The sequence below is a fragment of the Arvicola amphibius genome, chromosome 8 (assembly GCF_903992535.2).
Source record: "Arvicola amphibius chromosome 8, mArvAmp1.2, whole genome shotgun sequence".
NCBI lineage: Eukaryota > Metazoa > Chordata > Mammalia > Rodentia > Cricetidae > Arvicola > Arvicola amphibius.
This window is the reverse complement of record NC_052054.1, coordinates 57,651,513-57,674,513: the sequence shown is the minus strand read 5'-3', so window position 1 is coordinate 57,674,513 and position 23,001 is coordinate 57,651,513.

Here is a 23,001-nt window from a genome sequence, read left to right as displayed (position 1 = left end):
CTTGTCTATATTTAGTTACATGGCTTGGTACCTTTTCTCAGTAAAGCATTCTCATCTTGTTTACTCTGCATCTGGCATGTGACTGCATCTCTTCCCAGAATTCTAGTGTGGTTGCTCTACCTGTACATTTTGCCTGGCTACTGGCCAATCAGGATTTTATTAGTGACAAATCTTTTCAGTATACAAAAGCATTATCCCATAGCAGCAGGTCTTTGAAACTATGAGACTCAAATATAGCCCAGATTAGCATCAATTTGGAGAGTGGACGGACCATTTCTATTCCTCAATATTGGACAGCAAACTTCTCTTCAGGCTACTGTTACAGATGGAAGAATAGAACTGCTGTGTCATGGACAGAGACATGCCCCACAGGGAAACATGAGTTTGAGCCAATATCACTCTGACTACCCTAAGTGCCTGCATGTGTTCCTGAGTCTGAGAAAAGTAGGATTTGACTGCAGTGCAGCTTGCCAGAGTTCTGTCTTCCAAATGCTCCTCAACCTCAAGTTCCTCCACCTCAGGCAGCATAGCATGGTACATGACTCCATTTGCAGGGTATTAGACATAAAGTTTGTCCTGCAACTTGGTATGGAGATTGTTAAACTTAATACCTGGAAGACATTAGTAGTCCTCATTCTTAGGATTCAGTCTCTGAAAAAGATCTAACACTAGGAGGGCTTTGAATGTCCACATATCCAACGAGGGCAGTCTTTTCGAGCAAACAATACACATTTTAGAAAAGCTAGAAATATGGTTTTTAAAAGTACCTATAAATTTCTAAACACTGACAGACTATTCTGTGCTAGCTAACATTAGTCCAAGAAACAGAAACACCTTTTCAGGCTGGAGACCATCTAAATCAGTGGTGGCAGGTTCAAGTGTCTAAGTCTGTTTCAAGCAAAATAATATGATGAACCCTTAACCCTAATGTTATTTCTTATAATATAGGTGTTTCCCAGGAGAAACATATCAGAGGCAAGTTATGCCTGTGTATACTTGGGCTCTTAATTACCGGTGTGATTTGTTCATGCACAAGCTCATAATGAGTGATTATTTTGTACCAGAAAATGGCATCTTCTAGTCCACTCACCTTCTGTCTAATGAATATGTATCCCAGAGAAAAGAACAAGCCATGAAGGAAAGCTAGGTTAGGAGGTTATAGTAGAGAGAAGCACCTAAGGTTAGCAGGAAGCAGGAAAGTCCATGAGGAAAGCACATGCAGTTTGGGAGCTCAAAAGTTTTTAAAAAGAATTTCTGAATACTTTTTCTAAGAGTGAACTTTCAATACAAAATGCATATTAAAAGCTATCTTGGGCAAAACTACTTTAATTTCAGGTACTTTCAGGATTCTTTATTTTGCCTATCTGCCTTATATTACTTCACATTTTCCTAGCACTTTGTACAATGCATTACACCTGGAAGACGTCTGAGGCTGATGGATTTTCATTGCAGAGGCAGGAAAATAGCGTGTACTAAAACGTTGTTTTCTATGTCTGCAAAATTTTTCTGTGAAAACTTAAAAATTCCAAAGAAGTCTTAAGAAACCTAAAAAAAGTTAGAGCAAAGGAAATATGTGAATAGGAAACAAAAGCAGGAAAATACAGTTCTCTGTGGCAGGTTTCCTAATGTCTAACAAAAGCTGCTTAAAATTAACTGCTTTAAAATTGGAAGAGAATCAATCCGACTCTTCATCAGCCAGAGATGGGCACCAGCTGTTCAGCTTTTAAAAGCCTGGGAAGAGGAGCACTCTGCTGGTTAATTTAGAAATTCATAGGTTTTCAATTATTCGCAGAACATCAAATCTGACAAAGAGACACAGCTACCGTTGTGAAGCAGCACATGTCCAGGAATATGGACGATAAATCCCATGCATTTCCCAATGACTCAAAATGTTGAATCTCAAAATTTCAATTAAATTTATTTTTATACAATAACCCTCCTCCACTTAAGTACACACTTTTGAGAAAATCTGATAATTACAGACAATCAATCATGGGCCCACTGTTACAGTGAAATCATCTGACTGCTCTGGGTTTGAATGTCTTTACTCCTTGCCTTTGCAGCCATCAGCTTCTCTGGGCTCCCATCCATTGGCTGCCTATGTTCTGCTCTGCTTTTAATCAAAGTTTTACCATTCTAGAGGTTCATATAAGCATTTTGGATGGGGGAAGACATAAAATTCACTCCACATACGTCACTACAGCAGACCAAAGGAACAGTTTACCTAAATTTAGTCTAAATTTATTGGTGGTACTTTTAGGAGGGTCGGTGAGGGGTTACTTACAAAATCATTGTATTACTTACTTTCCTGTTACTGTGATAAAGCACCATGACCAAAGCAACCTATTGAAGAAAGAGGTTAATTGTTCTTACAGCTCCAGAGAGATAAGCATCCATCATGTCAGGAAAGCATGGCAGCCAGCAGCATGCATGGTGACAGGAGAATGAAGCTGAATGCTTACATACACAATGCACAAGCTCAAGGCAGAGGGATTGAATTGAAAGAGCTGTGAGCTTTAAATCCTCAGGGCTAGTGCCTGGTGAAAGACTTCCTCTAGCAAGGTTCAACCACATAAGCCTTCCAGATGGACTACCAACTGGGAACCAAGTGAACAGATACCAAAATCTATAGGCAATGTTTATCATTTAAACTATCACACTCTCGCTTTGACCCACACAGGCATTATGGAAATATCATAGTACAAAATGCATATGTTTCCAATTAAAAATTGTAAAGGAGACTGCTCTTACGTTTCCCAGTTGTCTAATAATCAATTACTATATTAATTACAACACTTTTTGGTCTACTAGTTCAAATGGTTATGGCTGTCCTTTGTTATGATAAAAGATAAATTAGATATGAAACTTTAGACTCACGAGGATAAGATAGATGATAGAATATTTTCTTTAATATTTGCCTTATAGAAATAGACTAAATACTGTAACTGTGATTCTTGCTTGATAACTGTTTTGTCTTATGTAATGTTACTATGTTAAAGTTAAAACTTTCCTTTTTATTTAGGTAGAAAAAAGGAGATGATGTGGGATTCCCCTCTGTATGCTGTGAATATGTTTATTACCATTGGTTAATAAAGAAGCTGCAGGTCAGAATATAGCCAGGCCGGAAGAGAGAGAGAGAGAGAGAGAGAGAGAGAGTAGGTGGAGTCAAAAAGATGCTATGTAGCTACCCAAGAAGCAAGAGGAAACAAACCACAAAGCTTTGTGGTAAAATATAAAATAATAGAAATGGTTTAATTTTAGATGTAAGACTTAATTAATTAGTCTGAGCTAATAGGCCAGTGTTGTAATTAATATAGTTTCTGTGTGATTATTTAGGTCTGGGCAACCAGGAAACATAAAAGCAACCCCCATTTACACAAAAGTCCCATAATCTTTTATGGTTTCAAAACTGTTTCAAAGTCCAAAGTCTCTTCCAAGACTGAAGGAAATCTCTTAATTGTAACCCCCAGTAAAATATAAAAAATAGAAACTTCTAACACATGATAGTACTGAATACATATTGCTATTCAAAATTACTATAAAAATCAGGAATGGGATTATAATGTTGAAATATTGGTTCATAGCAATCCCAAACACTGTAGTAACAACACCAAATGCTATAGTTCTTTGTTGCTGTTAAAGGCTAAGAAAGCTCAAAAGCTTACAGCTTTGCTACTTGCATACATCTTCCTCTGCTTTTAGTCCCTGAAATGCAGGCCTCCTTGGTAGATGTCTCATGACATTGGCATCTCCAGTGTCTTCTGGTCTCCAATGCAGCCTAAGCTAGACTCTTAATGCTTTATGAATGCCTCTCAGGGCCTTCATTCAGGAACTCCCCTGCCATAACCTGTCTGAATAAGAAGCTCTCTATAATCACATGAGACTCCATGATTATTTCATTTATACAGCTTTCATGCCTCTAAAGGCAATACTACATGGACCACACTACAAAGCTTGGCTGCCAGCTTGTAATGGATGCCTGCACTCTTGCTTTTGGTCAGTGCAACTTCCTAGGAGAAGAAATCTCCTTTAGGCTATATCTGAGAAGCTAAGACGAATGGGATCTTGAGAGCACCCTTCCAGTCGGAGACAGCTACTTGTTAATGGTACTCATCTTAACAATCATAGCATCTCTTTCATCAAATGCCTTGGCTGCAAGATCAAACTTTCTGCTGTTCTTTTTTCTCCAAACTGTACCTTTTTTGTATTTCTTTCTAACCTACTCCCTCTTTTTTTGATTGTAGGCATGAATAACTGTTACCAGTTACAACCATGCCACAAATTCAACATGATGCTATCTTTAAACTTCCTAAGCTAAGAAAGCTAGTCCATTACTATTTAATTTAGTCTCAGGCATGATCTTAGGACGAGGGAAGAATGCAGCAGATTCTTTCCCAAAATATCCATGAAAGTCCTCTAGCCCAGTTGCTAATATTGCTCTCCTCTAAAACCTCTTGAGTTGACCTCTATAGTCCACATGGCTCTCAGAACCATTCTCTTCCAAGTTTGTAACAGAATGGCCATTTAAACCCTGCTTACAGCACTCTTCTGGTCTTGTAGGTCTGAAGATGGACACTAAAAAGAAATCTCACACTAGCTCAGAATTGAGTATAATAAAGGGTTATTTATTTTGGGGTAGACTTACAGATCACAGTTCTTTGCTAGAACAAGGAACAGCAACTGAATCCAGCAGCCGGAAGACAGAAGAGAGAGTGGGAACACACACTTTACACTGACATTTATAGGATAAGAGGCCACACCCAAATGGGCAGGTAACTTAAAGGATTCCCTACAGCATAGGTCAAAGTTTCAAAGTCTTCTACATTCTTCTGAAAGTCAGCATGGTCAGGTTTATCAGAACATCCTGCTTTCGGATACCAGATTCTATATCTCTGCTGCTGTGATAAAAACGCCATGGCCAAGGAAACTTATAAAAGAAAGAGGTTATTTGGGTTTATGGTTCCAGATGGATTAGAGTCTTATCATCTACACCACCACAAGCATGAATGGTTGAAAGTCATAAAGCCCACTTCAGTTCAAGCAGTTATTGACAATATCTGCATTGCTACAGCTCACCGCACAAAATGCAGCCAGCTCTGCTGGCTGAAGGGTCTCCTCTCTGCAGCAATTGTTATTGCATTGGAGAGGCATTTGGGGAATTTTATCAATTTCAGGAGCTTCCTGGAAATTCTGTTTTATTTCTTTCTGAGCCATTCTCTCTCTCTCTCTCTCTCTCTCTCTCTCTCTCTCTCTCTCTCTCTCTCTCTCTCTCTCTCTCTCTCTCTCTCTCACACACACACACACACACAAATGTCATTTACTTCTTGAATCTTTATATATATATATATATATATATATATATATATATATAGTGTGTGTGTGTGTGTGTGTGTGTGTGTTTTAAGTCTTATATAATCTTGAGTCTTAAGGAAGCTCCCTCTAGAAAAGACTGTCTCAGTTCAAGGAAATAACTGCATGACACCCCATCCCTTCCTCTGACTCTTATATTCCTCCCTCCTTTTCTGTGAGACTCCATGATCCTAAGATACAATATAAATTTTTATTTATCTCCATCTATTGTTGAGCATCAAGCCACTATGCCACAACAAAAGACACTTAATTTTAGAATCTTCACCATTCTGATTTTCTAGAATGAAACTCCAGGTCTAACACAGATCTTACCTCCATTGTGACATCAAAATACTCAATTTTGCCTTCACAATGCTGCATTGTAACATCACAATGATCCACTGTGGGATCACAAGATTCCATTGAGAAAAAATAATGCTTTACTATGACAGTACATTTCTTCATTGTAGTGACAGAATGCTCCATTGCAACATCACAATGCCATAATGTTGCTTATCCTGATGAAATCTGGAGAGCAGATAGTAAGACCTTCAGGACCATCCCGCTGTGGACAGGCTTTCAGGGATTCTTTCCCTGCTTAGAAAGTCGGGAAGAGACAACAGGGAGTGGGCGAGCTAACCCCATTACTCTTTCCAGTAATGGCTTTCTACTTTGCCCTTCTGAGTTTGCATTAGGAAGAACATCTGGCCCAGGGACCATCTTGGTTGCCTTGTGACTTGACTCCTTCTTAGGCTACTTCTGAGAGCCCCAAATCCTGAACCCTCAGTGCCTGTTGGTGGTTTTGTCAAACATCAGCATGACATCATCCACCTTTACAAATTGTACTGCTTCATGTCCTCTACTGTGGTGTTTGCCGATACCCACCCCCACCAAAGATCTTCATCTGAGTGTCCATCTTAGGCTGTGCTTATAGGGCTCCCTTTCTCTGGCCTGGGCCTCCTGCACAGCAAGCTCTATCTGGAACTTGGAGCTGCAAGGCAACATCATCTTGCAGCAGAGACCTTTCACACAATGCACACAAGTTCCATAGTCAATAACTTTCTGGGCTAAGCAAAGCTTGTTACAGATCTAGGCTTGTAGAAGGAGCAGAGGGCTGCGTCCCACCACCCAGCTAGCTTTACACCCGAAATAATTACATGGAAATTGTATTCTTTTAAACACTGTTTGGCCCATTAGTTTCAGCCTCTTATTGGCTAATTCTCACATCTTGCTTTAACCCCGTATTTAGTAATCTATGTAGCACCATGAGGTGATGGCTTACCAAGAGAGATTTTAACCTGCGTCTGTCTCAGACAGGAGAGGCATGACATCTGCCTGAGGAGTCTGCCTGATTCTTCTTTCTTTCTCCCATAATTCTGTTCTGTCTACTCCACCTACCTAATTTTTTTGTCCTATTAAAGGGCCAAGGCAGTTTCTTTATTAACCAATAAAAGTAACACATAGACAAATAACCCTCCTCCATCATAGGCTGATGGCAGGGGCCTCGGGTAGGTACATTCCTTACAATTGCACTTGCCTCAGTCCTCACATGGATGGAGTGGTAGCTGGCTGGAAGTGTGGGATGCCATTGAAAGGTGCTCAGCTCTTTCATTATGGGAAGAGAACATTGGATCTTTGGTTTCCCTCAGATCACAACCTTGTTTTTCCTGTGCCTTGGGCTGTTCTTAACTGTAGACTCAAGGGTAGTTAGGTATGAATCCTGGTGTTGACTGAAGACCAGGTGCTAACCATCACCTTTTGCTTAGAAGGTTCCAGGTGCTGCTGCTGGTCTATGTCAGATGCTCACAGCAGCAAGGAGGTCTGCTGAGGCATCACAACCCTTGTCTTCTTGAACAGTAGGATTGTAGCTGCTCTGCTTAACCGTTCCTTTGATTTCTTTTCTTTGGAGACCACAGATCCCTCAGCTCCCTGCAGTTCAGAGAGACCCCAGGCCAAGGCAGTTCTCATTTTTTGTAAAAACAAAAGGGGGAGATATTGGGCCTCATGGGCCTGGGCATGACACTCAGTGTAACTTCCTAAGCCTAACGAGTTTGGTGAGGCCTAATGTAACTTCCTGAGCCTAGCTCGAGTTTGGAGACCTGTCTCTGGCTACCCGACCTAGGCCTGCCTCTGCCCAGACACCAGTAATGTGGCAGAATATTATTGGCTCTTGTTCCTTGCCCTGCCTTGGCCCATCCAAGGCTTTCCACTTTCTATCTCAGCCTATATATGTTCCTGCCTGATACCATTAAATAAGATCTTCAACAGACTCCTGACTCAGTGGGTGTGTTTCTCCCTGGTGGCCAGGAGGGGGTGGAGCTGTGTGTGTGGGGGGGGGACTGGGTCATCCAGCACTCACCATCCCACTCAGCCCCAGGGAAAGTCCTGCAGGTCCTCCTCTATGACCCACCCTTTCTTCCAGAGAACCCGCAGTTGCCATAATGTTTTATGTGATATAACAGTTTTAGTGTAACATTGTAATATTCCATTTCACTAACACAATATTGCCTCTAAAAATCACAGTTCTATTGTTCTATAGCAACTATTCATTGTTACTAGAAGCTATGCTTTTCCATAACAAGCACATTATTTACACAATAGTATTGCACTATGCAAGAACATTGGTGTATTGTGACATCAAACCTCAATTGTATCATCATGATCCTCACTGAGACATTATAAAGCTCCATTGGCTCAACATTTAGCTGCTTGGATGCCACTCCCCCATATTAACATAAGAATGATCAGCTTTTCTGTCACAATGTTGCATTGTGTCATAACAACACTCCATTATGCAAATCCAATGCTGTGTTTCACCACATTCCTCATTGTGTTAAAAAGTATTCAATTGTGATAACACAGTGCTCATTCTCACATCACAGTGCTCCATTGTGACATCGTAGCACTGCATATTTTATCATAAGTTCCTATTGTACCATCATATTGCTCCTTTGTGACATCACAAGCATCTGTTTTCCCACAACAATGCTCACCTTCAGGAAGCAATATTCCATTGTACAATCACATTTGTGCATTATGACTTCATAACTCCCTTGTATCACAATATTCCAAACAATACTATAATGTTCAATTATTTTATCACATTTACATTTAGTATCACAATATGACTTCATAATATGCCATGTAGTCATCAAAATGTTCCATTTTGTCTTTGCAATGTTCCATTATGACATCAAAATGAGCTGTTTGGCCAACCCAAATCTTCATTGCAATATAAAAACTTCTCTTTAACATCACATCTCTCTAGTATCCATCACAAAATACTCAATATGATCAACTGTGATTTCCCAATAATTCAGTGTATTATCACAGTGTTGGCTATAACACTAGAAAGATAATTCATGAGTTACGAGCACATACTGTTCTAATGAATGACCTAAGTTCAGTTCCCAGAAACCACAGATTGTCTCAAAACCACCTGCAATACCAGTTTCAGGATCAATGACTATGACTTTTCCAGACACCCTCACTCATACACATAACCTCATCCCCACTAACATTGCATTAATTGTCTGTGAATGTAATATAATACTCAAACCAACTCAAAAATAATGGGTTTATTTTAGTTTACACTTCCACAGGGAGAGTCCATGATGGCAGGAAAAGAATGGAAAGGATGCAAAAGCAGGAAGCTGGCTGATCACACAGCAGTAGAGAAAGAAAAAGTTGGAGCTAAACTATGAACCCTCAAAGCACATTTCCTCTAACAAGGCTGCATCTCCAGAAGATGCTATGACATCCTTAAAAAGCACCACTAACTAGGGACAAAGTATTCAAATGGGCCTATGGGGGGATATTTTTCATTCAAACCAAGATATTATGCTCTGAATCCCCTATAGACTCATGGTCATCTCATTATACAAACTGAAACTAGTTTAATCTCAAATGTTATTATAGTCTTTAACTGTCCCCACTCTGTTTAAATATCCAAAGTCTCTTCTGAGATTAATGGTGTACTCTTAATTATGAAACCCTATAAAATATTTAAATTTTAAAGTTACATACTTCCAACACTCAATCTTTCTGTCTCTGCCTCCCAGGCATTCGGATTAAAGGTGTGTCCTGCCACACCTTGAAGTCACAGAGGTCAATCTACCTCTGCCTCCCAAGTGTTGGGATTAAAGGTGTGTACCACCACAAAAACTAGTTCCTTTTTTCTTTCTTTCTTTTACTTTTAAGAACTTTAACCTTTAGTCTGCATATATTTTTAACACAGTGTAAACCACTTAGACATTTTCTTCGACTTTGAATTTTTCTTTTACTGTATATCTCTCTTTCTGACTACATGAGTCTTTACCAAACAATATCAGTAGGACTAAAGCCGTGACTTTGGCGGCTAGATCCAGCCCATTCCCTAGCTTTCCAGCCTCGTGGCAGAGGTACCACAACTCTTTGGCGGTTCACGGTCCCTGCCAGCAAGCAAGCTGCAACAGTGTTAAACAACACTCAAAAGCTCCATAGTCAGGACCGCCTGCTTGAAAGAGTCAGAGTTTGCCCTGGCAGAATGGCCCAGAAAGCTGGCATTTTAAAACGACACAGCTTTTTTCCTGCTATGGCTGAAAACCGAAAAACATGCAGTTAATTTTCATCAACAGCATTTAAGTGTTTCGTAGCCGAACCTCTTAAAAGAGCTGCAATGTTTTGCAGCTGAAGCTGAGTCAGGAAGCCTCTCTTAGATGAGAGTGCTTGCTTGCCAGACCCGAAAAATAGAGCTTTACTCTATTCTTTCCCAAGCTTTCTCAAGCTTTCTGCAGATTGGGTTATCCACGTGGGCGCCATTCTGTAGTGTGGAGCTGTGGGCCGGCTTCCCGCTGCCCAGCTCCCAGTCACCAGCTAGCTTATACCCCGAAATAACAACACACAAATTGTATTCTTTTAAATACTGCCTGGCCCATTATTTTCAGCCTCTTACTCACATCTTGACTAACCCATATCGAATAATTTGTGTAACACCATGAATGGTGTCTTACCCGGAAAGATTCAGCATGTCTGACCTGGTTGCTGGCTTCATCGCATCTCGCTCACTGAGCAGAGGCATGGCAGTCTCACTTAGGAGAGGAGTGGCATCTGACTGAGCCATCTACCTCACTTCCTTTTTCCTGTTCTGTCTACTCCGCCCACCTAAATGTTGGCCAATCAAATGGGCCAGGCAGTTTCTTTATTAGCCAATGGGAATCCTCCATCATCTTTCTAGGACTGGTTTCATATATGCAACTGTCCATGGTAGATGTCTCATGACTCTGGTATCTACAGCATCTTGGAGTCTTCACCACATCCCAAGTTTCATCTCCATAGCTATACAACAGACTCTCTGGATTTCCTTGAAGAGACTCTGATCTTAACTTATGCTGTCTGTCCTCAGAAGCTCCCTGAATCCACAGAGGAAGAACCCACAACCCTCTCAGTCTTCCATCTTTTATGTTTTCAAAGACATTGTCATGTGAACAATACACCTAGGTTTTCTTACTGACTTGCAAGAGACCCTTGTCCTCTTTGACCACATTATCAGCAGGCTTTGTGAGCAGCAGCTTTTTTGGAGTAGGACATCCCTTTGGGAATTTTTCTTTCACAAACTAAAGGTTTAGCTGAGTGGCGTCTTGTCATAGGTTACCTTTGCTATCCTTTTAATGCAGAGCAAGAGGATTTTCTTCAACAGCCCAATCTCATCCATAGTTATAGACTCTTCTCACAACATGATATGACTGCAGCATTAGGCTTCCTAGTGATCTCTTTTTCTGTAAGCTTAAAATTTGTCCCTTTACATTGGAGATCTGTATAAGAAAAATAGACAATAACCTTGCCATAGGCTTCAAGAATTATCGTGTCTTAAAATTTCATCTGCCAAAATATTTAATCCATTACTTTTAATTTAATAGCACTGATTCCTATGACACAGGCAGAATGTAGCCAGATTCTTTGTCAAAATATCACAGTTGTTAATGGTGTGCTTGTTATACACTGAAATCTCAAGAATGACCCTCACTGTTAGCATCATTTACAGAACTGTTGTGTTCCAGTATCCTACTAGAATGGTCCATTAAGTTCTGCTGACTGCATTCAATTGTTTTAATAGGGCAAACTATGGAAGGCTTCCATATTCATCAAACAACCAACATGCTCAGTTCCTTCATAGCATTAACCTGTTTCTTCTGTACCAATTTCTGTCTTAGTTATTTTCTGTTGCTGCAGTAAAACACTATTACCAAAAGCAACCTAAGGAAGAAAGAATTTATTTTAACTTATAGTTCCAGAGGGAAAGCCCATAAAAGTAGAGATGGCATGTCATGGAAACCGGAACAGGAAGCTGACTGATCACATTCTATTCTCACAGAGGAAGAAGAGAGAAAACAGTAAATGGAGTGAGGCTACACAACCTCAAACCCTGCCTATAGAGTACTTTATCCAGCAAAACTACACTCCGGAAGTGTTTTATAACCTTACGAACAGAGCCACTAATTGGGACCAAGTTATAAGGACTCACATACATGAGCTTATATTGTGGCTTTTTTTGTTTGTTTGTTTGTTTTGTTTTTCGAGACAGGGTTTCTCTGTAGCTTTTTTAAAGCCTGTCCTGGAACTAGCTCTTGTAGACCAGGCTGGCCTCGAACTCACAGAGATCCGCCTGCCTCTGCCTCCCGAGTGCTGGGATTAAAGGCGTGCGCCACCACCGCCCGGCTGTGGCTTTTCATTCAAACCACCACACATATATACACACAACTAAAAGTAGAAAATGTTTTAATTGTATAATTTCTGTTTTGCCCTCACCATACTCATTGTGATGTTACAATGCTCAATTTGCCATCATAATGTTGCATTGTGTCGTCACATTGCTCCACTCTGTTTAACACAATGCTGCATGTAATATCGCAGCTTCTCTGTGATTACAGTCTATTGCACAATCCCAGTATTCTTCTCTAGCATTACAGGTATCACTGAGACCGCATAAAAACCCACTCTGCTCACAGTCCTGCAAATGACATCGCAATGTTCAATCTTGCTAAAACTATATTCCTTTATACTTTCAGAATTGTTGACTGTGACATCACAATTCTACATTCTTCAATCACAATGTTATATTTTACATAACAGTGCTCCATTGGGCAATGTCACAGGTCTATTGTATTTTCACATGGTTCACAATACCATAATGCTTCATGTATTAACAAAATTCTGAGTTGTGATGTCATAGCTCAACTGTAATGTTGCAATGCTTATTTGTTCCCTCAAAATTCTTAATTTTACCTTTACAGTACTGGAACATGACATCACATCTCTGTTATGATATCACAATGCTCCATATTGCTTTGTCAATGCTCCACTGTGCCATTGCAATGCATCATTATTCAAGCACCTGTATGCATTACATTTCTCCTCTGACATCATAATGCTCCATTGTGACATCACAATATTATTGCACCACCTCTCTCCACCAATGGTTGTCTCAACAGAGCTAGCTGTGAAGCACTGCCTTCCTTCAGCACCAAGGATCAGATTCTAGCCTTCCATGTCTGCCACTGGAGCTGCCTCCTCTGTTCTGACAGGCACCAGGCCAGCACTATGACTCTTTTTTTTTTCAAGTGGCTGTATGCAACTATTAAAAGAGACACAGGCTAAGTGAACAATTGGCATCCCCTGTATGCTTTACATCAGAAATTCTAAGCGGTTAACTGTCAATACCTGCAACAAGTTTAAGTCTTTCTTCCATTAGTTGTTGCTTGGGTTTTGAGACTTCCAGAAACTTATGTCCTCAACATTTGGGATTGTGATAATTTTTTCCCTAAGAGCTCCAGTTCAGCACCAATCGTATGACAGTTGCCGTCAAGTGACTTGACTAGGTATCCTTGAGCACTTTGTCCTTTTTTCGTTCCCTCTTGGTTGTTTTTGCTCTTTTACAAACCCAGTTTACATGCCAGGCAAAGTCATTCATATCTCCCTGAGCTTTTCCTATTGCATAAAGTTCATGAACTACATGGGACCTACACTAAAGTCCCATACACTTTCCAAGGCTTCTGCTTACTGATGGTTTTTCTTAAGTCTCTGGTAAATACAGTTCTATGCAGCTCAGGCAACTGAGTAATCAAGTAGCATCTTTCTGATATGCAATTCTCCTTACTAATAACTCCCCTTCCTCTCTTACCTTGCATTCACTCATATTCATGCTGGTTAACTAACAGAAGGATGACTTTAATCATTCCTTTGAGTTAGTCCATTGGAGCTGATTTATCCCAATTACCTTAGGTTATGCTGAATTCGTTGTAAGAGTGGTTACTTAGTTTCTCCACTTGCACAGCTTCACACTTATCTGCCTTCATGCTCTACAGCCTCATGAACAAGGAGATAAGAGACATTTTAAAAATTCATTTGAAAGTCTTTCCCAATACAAGTATTTTAGTTGCATTCTCTTATTGCATAGAGTCTTCTAGTAGTACACTGCTAAGACCTCTGTGGACATTCTGAATCATGGGTTCCCCCTTCCTCTGCTTTAAACATCAGACTTGAGGAGTATCTTCTATTACTTATACATCTTCTCACCCTACCTATTTTTTTTCTGTGAGTTCCCGGCTTTTAGATGTCAGAACCAGGCTGTTTATCTCAGTTCCAGTTCATACTCTTATGCCATTGCTCCAGCTAGCTGCAAGAAATGGAAAAACAACTTTCTTTTCATCCTCTCCTCTAATACTTTTCCTACCAAATCAGAGGCTATTGTAATGGATGATATTCAAGTAATTTTTTTTTCTGTTGTAGTCACACACTTATGTAAGTAAGGTTGTCTCCCTGCCATGAACCAAGGAGAGCTTTTGCTGCATTACTAATGCCTACAACAAAGGTCACAAACCTGACAATACAGCCTGCTTATGAGCCTTTCATATACATGATAACTGGCATGGCTTTAACATGTTTCCTAATCCAACAGTGGTTTGGAGGACATCCCTATACTCTCGTGGTTAATCCCATTCATCAAAGAGTTATTGCAACCTATACTACATAGATGAAGACAGCAACTCTGAGATTACCCCTAAAATGCTCCATTCTCAGTTACCTGGGCTTTTGTGTATCATTACACATTTCAAGGATCATACAACTACCATTACAGCACACCATTCTATAACTCTTGAGGATAGATTGCCTTCAAATGCCCTCCCGTCACCCAGATCAGCCTCAGCTGCAAGCCATGGTTCTGTCCATCTCTACTCCAGTCACACCATGTTGTATGAGCTATCTTGGGGAGCTATACACAAGCATCTAGCCACCTTAGATAAGGTACTGATGACAGGGAAACAGTTATATCCCAAACTAGTTAATGGTGCTGTGGAGGAATGCATCCAACTGGTAACATTGTTAAATGGCCTTATTTTTACAAATACTTGAAGGGACTATCAAGAAAGTGAGTAACTCTGAATTAGACTATCTTAAGTAATTTACCCTTAATGTGAACTTTTGAGGAAAGTTCAAACTTAATGAACGGGGATGTAGCTTAGAGGCAAACACTCACTTCACATCCTAGAAGTCTTGGGCAGTATACTCTGTCTAGTTTCAAAACACAAAAAGCAACACGGCTAAACTACAACCTTCAGTGTTAAGAGCTATCTTCCAATGTGACAATCTATTTCACAAAGCTTCCATACAGGACGGAGTGCTTAAAGGAGCAAAAGGTTGTAGGCAATGTGCTCTCAGTAGCTTCCACCAACTGCAAGATTTCTATAGGAGGGTGGACTGAGCTTTCTCCATAGAGTAGCAACCAGAATTGTTATATATGCCCTGCAAAAACTATAGAAAAGGGGACTTGGAGAAGTCTACTTAGAGGTAGTATGGAAATTGGGGGATTCATACATGCATGTTGTCATTGTTCAAAACTATGTCTCCCACTGAGGCACTCCACAGAGAGAGTACCTATAAGAAGCACTGTTTCAAAGGCTGACCACTGGCAGCGATTATTTCCAGTTATTTAAAAAGCCTGTCATAGCATCTTCAAGACTATCACTTTAAATGACTTACAGTGACCACCTCTCTTATTAATTCTACTGCTAAAAAAGTTATTCAAACTAAAGCTGTCTTCTAAGAATTTTCAGTGTGCTATAGTTCACTATTAGACTTTTACCATATTTTGATACAGCTCTCAAGGTCTTTAACTAAACACAAATAATTATAACCAGTACATGGCAGGCTATTACTCTCATATTCACTTTGTATAAATTTGCTTTGAAATGCTTTATTAAGCAATTGTGACCAAAGGACATTCACCCCTTCAGCACTAGATGCTGGGGGCTGGAAAGAAAAGCAGCCTAGATATTTACCTTGAGGTCTCCAGATTTTATCAGTAATGCAATCACAACCTTACCCTTTATGGACAAAACAAACTTACTCATTTCTTCAAAAGCCTGGAAGTCCAGATAAGAGCTTCAACATTTTATTCCACATTACCTTTCTTCCACTGACAACTCTAATTTAGAAAATGTCTTTCCTAAGTTCCATATCTGAATTTCTCTTCTTTGATAGAAAGGTGTGCAGGGAAAACATTTTCTTCCTGTCTAAACAAAATCATGAACTTGGAATAAATGAATGGTTTAGTTGTTTCAGTTTTAAATATTCGAAAGCTTATAACTACCTCTCAAAGCAGTAAAGCTATTTAAACCTCTAAATATAGTAATGAGCAATAAACACACACAGTTTGATACTTAATAACCCATATGAACTCTCGTTTAATGTGATAGCATCATAATGAGTTTTGCCTCATAGTAGGGAAGGCATGCTTAAATATATGTTGTTGGTTTTTCAGATTCCTGTCAGCATTTTGTATAAGAATGCATCTGTAGATTAGAAACTCTTTGCATGCACTTTTTTGTAGAAAATAATTTCATTATTAAATAATCTTCACTCAACCTAAGTCATGAACATCAGCCTACCATTTGCCTGCTGGAAGGATGCTTAAGCATTCTGCTCTGGAGCAAAGCATCCTGAAAACCTGAAGAACATATCAGAAGTTTCAGACCCCCAGTTTTGGGGAGTACCGATGTGTGGTGGTTTCAGCAAGCACTTCTCTGCTTGACTTTTATTAATTTTAAACCCTAATTTTTTTTTCATGAGAGGCAAGCAATCATTTTGTCCAAAGCACACCCTAAAAAGTAGATTTGTAAGTAAAGGAGCAGTATCCTCTGGCCACATGTTGATAGACAAACCTTTAGAGTATAGAATGTCTGCCCTACATACTTTGAACAGATTCTTTCCTCAAAGGAAACTAATAGAGAGGCTTCTACTTGCAGTAAAGGAACATCTGTCCTCCCCACTCAGCCTCCTTGAACCCTCTGCTACAGAGAGACAGTGCAGTGGCCTCAGCATGCCCAAGAAAAATTATTGAAGGTATTTTGGTGCTCCTTTTGCAACAACAGGCTTAGTGTGGCAGAGTAAGAAACTCAGATGCCTCAATCAAGGAAGATATTTGGAGCTTTTATATAAGAAGGATCGTGGTCACAAAACAACTATTACATTGTCAGTGCAAGCCTTTCTAGAAAGTTCATCTTGTAAAGGAACATCATGGATTCTTATTGAGCATGTTCTCTGACAAGTATTCTACAGACACCTATGAGGTATGAAAAGAGAAGGCATACATGTTACTGAATTCCAAGATCAATGGTCAATACAACATTCCACGAACTGTTCTAAGAAAATAAACAGAGGAAAACATTTCCCATTAATAAGTCCCATAAACCATAATGATTCTCCATTGGTTCTGTAACTCCCTGGGTGATTATTAAAATGAACTACCAATTGAAATAAGACAGAACAATGTTACAGACAGGTAATAGTTACTTCGTATGAATTTAGGGTTGCATTCAGTTTGAGTAGATGGCCTCTTTGGTAACCTCTTTCTTCATGAAAATCTGCTTGTATTAATTGATTGGTAAATCCTGCTTCTTGACACTGACTGACACAGAACACCTGCTCTCCAGGCACTTGCTAATGAATATAAACTTGACTCATTTCAGCAAAAACAAATGTGGTTACAGAGAAAAAAAAAGAATAAGTGCAAGTGAAAAGCTTACTTGGTTTGAAGTGATAATTCCCTTCATTCCTCATAGGGTGCAGAGTTGTATCCAGAAGCCAAGAACAGGATTCAAATCATAGAGTCAGATCTGTGCCTCATTGCGGTTTTTTTCTGCATATCCAAGTCACAACTCCATGTCCACAGGTTCATAAAGCTAGCTAAAACATAAATAGTATTGATTACATCTGGTAATAACTAATAAGTTTGACTTTTAGAAAAGGATTGTTACCTCTCTCTAAGTCACAAACAAATACTACAGAAATGAAGTGGTTATCTAGGAGGTAGCCCTAGAATTATGGGTAAGGAAGAGCAACCAACATCAGCAGTGGCCACCCTGAGCTATGACATGGATCATACATTTAGCACAGAAGGAGAATCCCCATAAAATTCATCTTCAGGTTTTTCACATCTTCAATTCTCTCATGCACATGGGGCTCCCTTTATTCTCCCACACAATCCTAGCAGATGTCTGAATTTCAGGATATATGTAACAAATTATTGCTTTCTTTGTGACAGTTTCTGGAAGTCTAGAAGTTCTGAGTCAGGATTTGCCTGTGTTTATGAATTCCTCATAAGCCTCTCTTTTGACATGTTATTTTTACTTAATAGCCCTCATTTATTTTTAAATACTTTCTGGTGATTTAATCTTCACAACGAGTCCATTTTTGTTCATTTAATTTGGTTCATATAAATAACTTTTAAGTATATAAAAATATTCGTGTTCATGACTGTACCTCATAAAATGTATGTGGAGTAATAAAACTGTGGGGATGTGAAAGCAATGGCTTTCCTAGGACTTCCTTAGACAGCGTCATTCCATTTACGTGCTCTTTTATAAACATACTAGTCAGAAATCCTTTCTCTGTGTTTCCATACTCCAGGGTAATTACTGGTTTCTGATACCACCTGCATTCTTCATATTCCCTTAAGAACAAAAAGATGAAAAAAAAAAAAAAGAACCTACATCTCATGGGTTAGAGATTTTAAAACATGCCAAAAAAGAGACCAACTGAAGAGCAATGCTGTTCTCATTGCAAGCAGCTCTCATGTGTCAAGGAAAGTATGCGTGCTGGTGTTTCAACCCGTAAGGAGGCAGAGAATAAATGGCCTTTTTCTGAACTACCAAGTCTGTATTAACTCCCAGGAGCTTTCCTACCCCACGCCCAGGGCAACAGACATTGAAATATAAACCATTAGAGTCACAGTATCTAACTTTATATGTCAACTTGACTAGATCAGGAGATGCATATATATCTGGTTAAATATTATTTTGAGGTGTCTGCATGCATGCTCCCTACAATAGGAGCACTAGAATTAATATGTCTACATCTGCTCAGTATTTATTTATCTTTTAAATGTTTACTTTTCACAAAAACTCAAGCATAGAAACACATTTCATCGTAGTCTGAGAAGACATATTAGAAGGTCTCCTGTCTGGACGTGCTGCCTGTATTTGGGGCCCAGAAGTTGGCACATGTCTTTAACACTTATAAAAGACATAACATCCATCTTTAACTCTAAGAAGATGCAGAAAACCCAGCCCTTTGGCCACTCTCAAAGCATCAGTCTCCCAGGTTACATTCAAGTGATGCTTTACTGAGAAACAGCTATCTGCACTTTCTCCATAGCAACTACTTGCACTTGATGTGCTGGAATATGTTGCAAAATGAAGAAGCATATCAACAGATTCTCTTAGAGTACATATTTAAAGCATCCTTAGGTTTTCTCCTTTTAGAACCCTGTTGTGATGATGCTTCAGACTGGTATCTGAGAAGGACCAGGGGCTATGTGTTACTGAAGCAAAGGAGAATGACCTTTGATAGCAACTCCGTGCTGGCATTTTAAATATTAATCATCTACCTTTTTTCATTCTCTCTATAAACCTGTATTGAGCATCTAACATGCAACAAGCATCAAAGCTGCAAAGGTTAACAAGACACACGTGCCTTGTCCTTGAACACCTGACAGGTATGTGCATCAGAAAAGATGTAAAAAATTAAGATGCAACTTATGTGCAAGAGGAAAAATATCAAGGCATAAGAAAATGTTTTCTTAGAATATTGTTAGAGCAAGGAATAAATTTGGGTGAAATTTTAAAGAGAGAATCTTTTGAGCTGAGTTTTAATGTAATTAGAAACCCTCTAAGTAACCCTACACTTTGTACATCAATTATCAATTTCCAAGTATTCCCTAAGGTGGGTTACTTTTAGCTTTCAGTATAAATGTCTGACTGCGTAATTCCTCCCCAAATTCAGAGTAATCTTATTTCTAAGAATTTCTTGGCTACCAACCTTGACATCATCCTATCCTGATACCTCTAACAAAAAAAGAGGGGTAAATGAGAGCACAAAATTAATTTGACCAGGAAAGAATGAATATTAGGATAATTTGTTAATTAATAATTGAATGTGGGTAATTAAATATCTGACTAAATTAAACAAGAGGAAAGTGGAAAATTAAAAGACAGAAAGAGAGGGGGGAGATGACAAACAATGGGAGTAAGTTTTCTGCCAATAAATTACCAAAAAAAAAAAAAAACCTGTTGTTAGTTATAGTTAAAAAATTGTCTCTGAAGATCACTAAGCAAAGGCATCTTTACTGAAGAAGATTTATATATTCCTAAAGGGATTGATGAAGGTATTAGTATGTGTTTGGATGAAAAGCTCTGACAAATTGTGGGTTGTATGTTAAATCTTTAAAAATGGCCAATAGGATAAATACTGTGCTATAACTTTTAGTCAAATAGGAAGAATGGTTTCTGGGTTTGAAATACTTGGTATTGTATCCTCAAGATCAAACTGACAATGCTGTTCTTTCGAGTCTGTCCATCACTCAAGCCAGAGCTTTGAGACTGACTCTGTGCAGCAAAAGATAAAAGCCAGAGCACAGGGAAGCTCCCCAGCTTTAAGGGATGGGAACCATGGACAGCGCCAGGCAGCAGGGAAAGCACTGGGGCACTGGGCAGCAAGCTACAGACACATGACTCAAGGGAGACTACCTCTACAAAAGGACAACCAAAAAAAAAAAAAGTATATTTGGGTTTATTTCCTCAAAACGTTAACTGGTGGCCCCAGAGTCCCAGGATGCCACTCTGAAAGAGGCCTTTGAAAATCCAGAGTCTGGCTGAAGTTCACTATTGCTTCTTTTTCTCTAAGAGATATAAATAAAGAAGCTATAAAGCTACACATAGTCCATGCTCCCTGGGTTGAATCCTATGCAACATTAATGATCTTCATGTGTTCTATTAATTTATTTACATAGATTAAAATTTTACATTCTAACTGACATAACAGTATAAAAAACTATATAGGCAATTATTTCTATGATTATTCAGTAAAGCATATGTGAACTAAGTTTCTTGCTCAAGATCTTTTATATTATTGAAAGTATTTAAAGCCATTTAATTTAAATTACATATATATCCTAATATTAAGTTAATTGCATCATGAAATGCCAAATCCAAATCTATAGCAACAGCAAGACCCTCAGCAAACTGTATTTTTTGTTATTTTTACAACCAACATTCTGTATTAAGACCCTGAAAGGAACATATACTACATCTCTCCAGAGATGATGACCTATTTTTCATTGAAGACTCTTAAACACTTAGATTTAAAGTTGGAAAGAATTTAAAAGAAATTAAAAGTAGCATAATATTATTATAACTTTAATAATTTTAGTATACTATATTGAATACAGATCACACTCCACTTGTTCATTTTTCTTTGTGTTTTTTGATAATAAAATATGCTACTGAAAAATTATAAGAATTACAACATTTCAATATTTTAGTTGCAATTAAATATTGAGTAGCCATGAACATATGAACATATGAACATATGAACATATGCTGAGCTCCTGAGTCCACGTGTAGTTGAGTTTTGTGCAGGGTGATAACAATGAATCTATTTGGATTTTTTCTATAGGTAGACATCCAGTTTGATGAGGGGCATTTGTTGAAGATGCTGTCTTTTTCAGTGTATATTTCTGGTTTCTTTATCAAAATATCAGGTGTTCATAATGTGTAAATTTATGTAAGGAGAGAGAAAGCCCAAACTGGACATATCTTGTCACCAAGTGAAGCTTCCAGTACCTGGATTTATTTGATTAAGTTGTTACATTTGATTAAGTTGTTAGCTGAAGGGCATCCCGTGGGAACTTTCAAACAACCCAGGCTGTTGCCAAGACTATAGATTGTTCTCCACAAACAGACACCAAGGTCCCATTGCAGAAAACAACAGTTAGACAACCCATTGAACATGGAGAAGTTAAGATGATGCTCTTACAAAGAGCCTTCACCCCATGTGCTAGTATCTCTGCAACAGGAACATATCCTGTAAGCTACTAAAAAAGAAACACAAACACCAACCTGGCTACAAACCCTTTAATCTACAATGATATTCAGGCTGCAAGATACGCAATGGTGCCATCAAACCAGCCAATAACTGATTTGACTGAAGGTCCACTCCACAGAATCGAATCAATACCTGATAATGCTGGAGTGACTATGAGCCTAAGTCTAGATAGCACAGGGAACTGGGGTGGAAATATAAACAATAAATAAATAAATAATGACATTCTGCTATGCTCATAGATCAGTTCCTTGCTCAGTCAAAATCAGAGAAACTTCTTCATGCAGTAGATATGAATAAATATAGAGACCAACACCTAGAAAATATGCAGAAAATAAGAGACCTTTAAACATCCCTAAATGGGATGTCCCCATCAAATCCCTAAATCCCTTCCCTCAGAGAATCCAAGGTAAGGGAAGGTGGGAAGCTTGTAAGAGCTGAGGGAAAGGAGGAAACCAAGGAAACAAAGTCTTCTAAACCCAACAGAATTGACACACACATGAATTTACAGAAAATGAGGCAGCGTGCATGAATCCTTTGGGTTTTTCTTTGTCCAAATTCTGATGTGTTAGTTATTGTTTTATCTTATTATATTGTACTAAGTGTACTATATTTTTTAATATCATTATCTCTTTGAATTCTGTTTTCTAATAAGAGACAGTAAAGGAAAGGATACAGATGGGAAAGTGGTGGGAAGGAACTGGAAGTAGAAAGATGGAAAACTGTAATATGAGAAAAAAACTATGTTGAATAATTTTTTAAAAATTACAAAAACAGGGAAAATGCATTGTGTCCCAATATACCTATCAGTATACATAAATATGATGACAGAGGAAAGTAGTCATTAAAAGGTAAAAATAATCTACTTTGGGATATATTTGATAATAAAAATATATTAATATATTACTTAAGAATTTAATTAAAAGTATGAGTCACAGTCATGGCAAGAATCAAACAGTATGGGAAGTTATGACAAATAAAATAAACAACATAGTTCAACCAGTCACAAAAAGTGCTTTAAAATTTTTTAACTGCATAAATTTCTACATATCAGGTTTTGCATTCACATTTCACAAAATCTTCTTATATAATTTGGGCATCGTACATGCATTTTAAGCAGTATAAAATGCAGATGGTGCTGAGGACGTATGAGGGTAAACGCATGTGCACTGCTAGGGGAGATGAACTCTTCACCTTTCTTCAGATGTAGTACTAGCTGAAGAAGTTCCAGGCTCC